This window comes from Octopus sinensis, linkage group LG2, assembly GCF_006345805.1.
Source record: "Octopus sinensis linkage group LG2, ASM634580v1, whole genome shotgun sequence".
Lineage (NCBI taxonomy): Eukaryota > Metazoa > Mollusca > Cephalopoda > Octopoda > Octopodidae > Octopus > Octopus sinensis.
In genome coordinates, this window is record NC_042998.1 from 168243323 (window position 1) to 168249322 (window position 6000).

A 6000-nucleotide genomic window follows, 5' to 3' on the forward strand; every position below is an offset into this window, starting at 1 on the left:
CAATACATCCACTCAAATATAGAAACAATCATAAGTCAGAAGTCTCACTTTCAAAGAAAATACAAAACCTTAAGAAATAAACATAAAATTCGAAAAGGGAATTAAATTTTCATTATAAATGAAAATATATAGGTACATGCATAGTTGTGTGGTTAAGAAGCTTGCTTTCAGCCACGTGGTTTCGGGTTCAGTCCCACAGCACTGCCCCTCAGTAAGTGTTTACTATTGCTCCACGTTGACTAATGTAATGTGAGAGAATTTGGGAGAAGGAAACTATGTAGAAGACTAACGCCGATATGTGTGTGTGTCTTTGTGTTGCTGTCTCCACCGCTTGACAACCAATATTAGTTTACTTATAATCCTTGTAATCTAGCGGTTTGGTCAATGAGTCCCAAAAATAAATACTGAGATCGATTTCTTTTACTAAAACCTTCCAAGACGTTTTCACAACAAAGCCGTAGTCTGACAACTTAAACAAATCGAAGACCAAAACATTTCTTTGAACAGGGAAATTATTCGCAGAATCAAGATCCTTTTTTTGAGATGCAGACACTTATTTTAAAATGGGAATCTTCTTTATATAGAATTAAAAGTAACTGATACGTAAAACTCATTTTCGCTGAAGTTGCATGAGAATGAAGTTTATAATTGAAACTTTGACAATTACCGAGCAACAAGCTATTCTGCAATAAACATTGAAGACATTCTCAGATCTCAGAATGTATTCAAAGAAGTAATGGGTCTGTCATAATTGTAATCCTACGAAACTGCTTAATTTTCCGAATACGTAAATATTATCTGCATCTAGTTATAGACACTCTCCTGCCACTGTTGCTGTCAGAGAAGCAGTGAACTAATAGCTAGAATTCTGTGGTGACCTTAGATATTTCTACTATACGGATACACCCTGAAATTTATTTGGGGAAAGGGGCTAGTCGATTATATCGACCCCGATGAACAACTGGATGAAAGGTCAAGTCGACGTCGGTGGAATTTGAACTCAGAACGTAGAGACGGATGAAACACCGCTAAGCATTTTGTCCAGCGTGCTAACAAATCTGCCTGCTCGCCGCTTGGTTCTGCTAAATATTAATAAAAGTTTTCCGTAATTTGTTTATATTCATATGTTAAACATTTTTTAATCCACATCATTAACTGGTTGTTATATTATTGTTTTTATCTCCGTTCATAGTAGATGATCCAAATACTAGGAACATACGACTTAGAGAACTCAAAGTATTTCTGCTCATGCAAAAATACCCACTCCTACTTATAGAAAATAGCATACAACGAGCAAAACAGATACCTATAGAACAACTTAGGGCAACACGAGAAAGACGAACCCGTCAACGGAACACAATACCATTTCTAGAAACACACAATCCGCATCACCAAAACAGTTTTAACATCATCAAAACAAGTTTGCCAGTCACGAAAAAAAGTTAAAAATTAAAAAACTTAACTAATCAAGCACTTATCTTAAACACAAGCAACCACATAAGCTAAAAAAAGAATTAACAAATGCAAAATTCAACACGAACAAACAGGATAAAACATTCACAGTATCCAATGATAACAGATGTGGAACGTGTCAATAGATGCATACTGGTAGATCCATTAGAACAAAAAATGGGCAGATTTTCACAAAAGCAGAAATTTGATCTACTGCATTAAATGCCCTAATTTCGGGGGACTATATATTGGCGAGACAAGGAATGTATTATCGGAACGCTCACGAGTTCACAGACAACAAACCCGGAACACCAATGTTCTCCAAATTCCATATTCCATAGAACAAACAGACGGTCAGAAAATGTTTCTAATTTTTCCTTTCCACAAACTACATGACATAAGTGAGGTTGGAAGAAAGATAAAAGAAAAAACGTTTTATTAAAATGTTCAAACCTGTTCTGTGCGGGAATAACAACAATAATATAACAACCAGTTGATGATGCGGATTAAAAAATATCTTTAACATATGAATATAAGCAAATTACAGAAGACTCCCACCAACTGAAATAAAAAAAAACGATTGAGACCAACTAATTTTGCTCTCTCATAAAAAACATTACATGTAAACTGCAAGCTAATTGGTCAAAATAAAGGCGGGATCTATTCCAGTAATATCGGTGTACCTGGCAAACCGTGACGTTTAAGCTACATACTGATTGGTCAAAACTGCATTCGGAGCCTTCTAAAAGGTATAAAAAGGAAGACAGTCATTTTACTACAATTGTCAAACACTCAAGTACTGTCAGTTAATACATTTTGAAATCTGATGATTACTACGAGCGTATGAAAGCTCTAATTGAACCTTATGAACATTACTAAATATATTTTAATATTTAACACACTTCAACATTGTAAAAAATCTTTTAAAATTCAATAATAAAAAACATGAAAACCAGACCCTTTTGTAACTTTATTCAATTGTATATATATAGAGACGTAGGCGTGGCTATGTGGTAAGTAGTTTGCTTTCCAGCCACATGGTTCCGGGTTCAGTCCCACTGAACCCTTGGGCAAGTGTCTTCTACTATAGACTCAGGCCGACCAAAGCTTCGTGAGTGGATTTGGTAGACGGAAACTGAAAGAAATCCGTCGTATTTGTATGTCTCGTATATATATATATATGTGTGTGTGTGTGTGTGTGTGTGTGTGTGTGTGTGTGTGTTGTGTGTGTGTGTGTGTGTTTGTGTGTCTGTGTTTGTCTCCCCCAACATCGCTTGACAACCGATGCTGGTGTGTTTACGTCCCCATAACTTAGCGGTTCGGCAAAAGCGACCGATAGAATAAGTATTATGCTTACAAAGAATAAGTCCTGGGGTCGATTTGCCCAACGAAAGGCAGTGTTCCAGCATGGCCGCAGTCAAATGACTGAAACAAGTAAATAAAATATATATATATATTATACGACGTGCAATTTCCAGTTGTCGTATACCAAAGCCACTCACAAGGTTTTTGGTCGATTAGGATCCCATGTAGTTTGGAACCATGTTGTTGGGAAGCTAATATGTAGAATTTTAAAAATTACAAATGTATACTTGATGAGACAAAACAAAAGCGAAGAAAAAGAAATCGATTATTGCTCAAATACATTTACCATCGGTTCGCGTCCCATAGAGTGACGCCCTAACACATTTAATTTATGCACAACGCTTAATTGTTGATAATAATATAATTTTAATACATTAATATTTAAGTAGCAAACAATAGCGATAGTAGATTCTATCTAGCAGCGACAACAGCCCATTAACAACAAAATCTAGTGAAAGAGGGAGAAGGGTTATAGAAGGTGTCAAGATGATAATAGATCAAAAAGTCAAGAAAATACTACACATAATGTGATCATATGTTTTTAGCTTTTTTAGTTGCTGGTTCTTTTTTGTGTATGTCTGAGCGTGTGTAGGTTTCGATATGTAGCGAAGTATGTTAGTACATATGTATATATGTATATGTCCGTGTATGTAAATGTGTATGTGTGCGCGCGTGTGTAAATATATGTATATATATGCATATATTATATATATATATATATATATTATATTATATATATATATATATATATATATATATATACACGCACATGCACATAAAGATTGTAATATATATATATTATATAATATATATATATATATATATATATATATATATATATATATTATATATATAATATTATATATACATATATATATATATATATATATAATATATATATATATATACATATATATACATATATATATATATATATATTCATACATAAAGCATACAACATACATACATACATTATCACACACACACACCACACACACACACGCACACACACACAAAACATCATACATACACATTTATACACTCACACAGTTTTGTAGACTTCTTTTTATTTTTCTTTGATAATACATGTATATATATATATATATATATATATATATATATATATATATATATATATGTTCACTTCAACCCCATAAAATTCGGAAACAACATTTAGAATAAGACACGTGTCAGCATCTCAGCATGACGAGCTGCCTGAGGAGCCCATTGAACTTGCCCCTTTGTTCTTTGTATCCTCCCTCTCCTAACGAAAATTCGGTCCGCCACCAGCCTTGCCAAGTGTTATTAGCCTCGATATCCAACAACCCTTCATGCCCTCTCCACCACCTCCCATCACCACTCTTTCACCTGTCATCATCACAAAACTTTCAACAGACGTCATTTATTTTCTGTCGTTAAAATAGGAGTCCTGTTGCTCATTCAGTCCTGCATCCATCCTACTAGTTAAATCATGTTTCGGAAAGAAGAAAGAAAAAGCTGAAAGAGAGAAAAAAAATCGTTAGGGCCTGTTTTACCTGAGAGCCTTCTTTTTACATTTAAACGGTTAGTAAACGGGCGCCCTGTTCTTTTTTTGAAAGGACAAAGCAAATTGACGCGAAATACGTTTCCTAAGTGTTTATTTGTGGTCCCGTTTGTAAGCGTATGTTATCTTTGTATAGTGTAGAATACAATGTATTTGCATTAACTTGCTTTATTACGTATGGACGTCAGACGGTGAGCTGGTAGAATCTTTAAAACGCCGGATAAAAAGTTTACAGACATTTCGTCTGTCTTTATGTTCTGAAATCAAATTCCGTCGAGATCGATTCTTTTTAAATATATATATATTTGTCTATCGGAGTCGATAAAATTAGCACTAGGATCGATGTGATCGAATAGCCTCTCTCTCCTAAATTTTAAGTCTTGTCCTTATCGTAGAATCATCGCGTATGTGTGTACACATAGCCGAGCGCATGTATTTAAGTAATGAATCTATGTCTACCTGGCTTTTAGCTTTTATCAGTCGGCTTTTACAGCAGACTCGGCTGCTCAGCGTGCTATTTATATTTTCTTCAAAATCGAAATAGCTGATATTATCAGAGTTACCTAATTAGGCGAGCTGGATGAATCGTTTGTACATTTCGAGAAAATGCGTAATGGCATTTTTACGGTTTTACGTTCAAAGGTCAAATGCTGCCGAGGTGGACTTTGCATTTTGTCCTTTCGAGGATCGATAAAATAAATACGAATTAAACACTGGGCGCGATGTCGTCGACTTACCAGCTCCCACTAAATTTGCTGGCTTGTGTCAAAATTTGAAATCATTATTAGTTATCTCATGTTTGTTGTATTTAAAGTTTAAATAACCCTACTGGGAGTTTTTGTTCTTTAACTGAAAGGATCATTTTTGTTAATCGAAGTTTTATAATTAACTATATTACATTTAAGAGACTCAACTCTGCGTGTATTTGACATATTATTCACCATTCCTATTGTTAATATTGTGCCGATGACGTCTATTGAGGCAGAAACACGGGTCAAATGCAGTGTTCTTTAAAAAAAAATGACAAAACGACAGTTTTTTTTAATGGCATATCAATTCCGAAGAATTTCTCATTCTTGAAATTATCTTTTCATCCGGAGTCGGTCGCAGTTGCCACCAGGCATTTTTACCTTCCCTGGAAGCAGAAATATTGTCAAGAAATCATGAATTCGCCATGTATGGCATTTCACAGGTCTTTCTTGTCCAAATTCATACCCCTGGCCGTTCTGAGTTATTGCTGGTAGTTCACTTTTGTTATATTCTGTTATTCCTTCATTCTTTTATTTGTTTCAGTCATTTGAATGCGGCCATGCTGGAGCACCGCCTTTAGTCGAGCAAATCGACCCCAGGACTTATTATTTGTAAGCCTAGTACTTATTCTATCGTCCTCTTTTGCCAAACCGCTGAGTTACGGCGACGTAAGCACACCAGGATCCACTGTCCAGCGATGTTGGTGGGGGGCGGGACACACACACACACACACACACATACACACACACATATATATTTTATTTATTACACTATTCTATGACTGAGCGCCCTCGCGTCGTTTCGTTTCGTCTCCTCCAAGTAAGTTTTTATATATAATTATGACACGAAACTCTATAACCCTTTGCTTGACCTTCCCTTCCTCCTTGTCT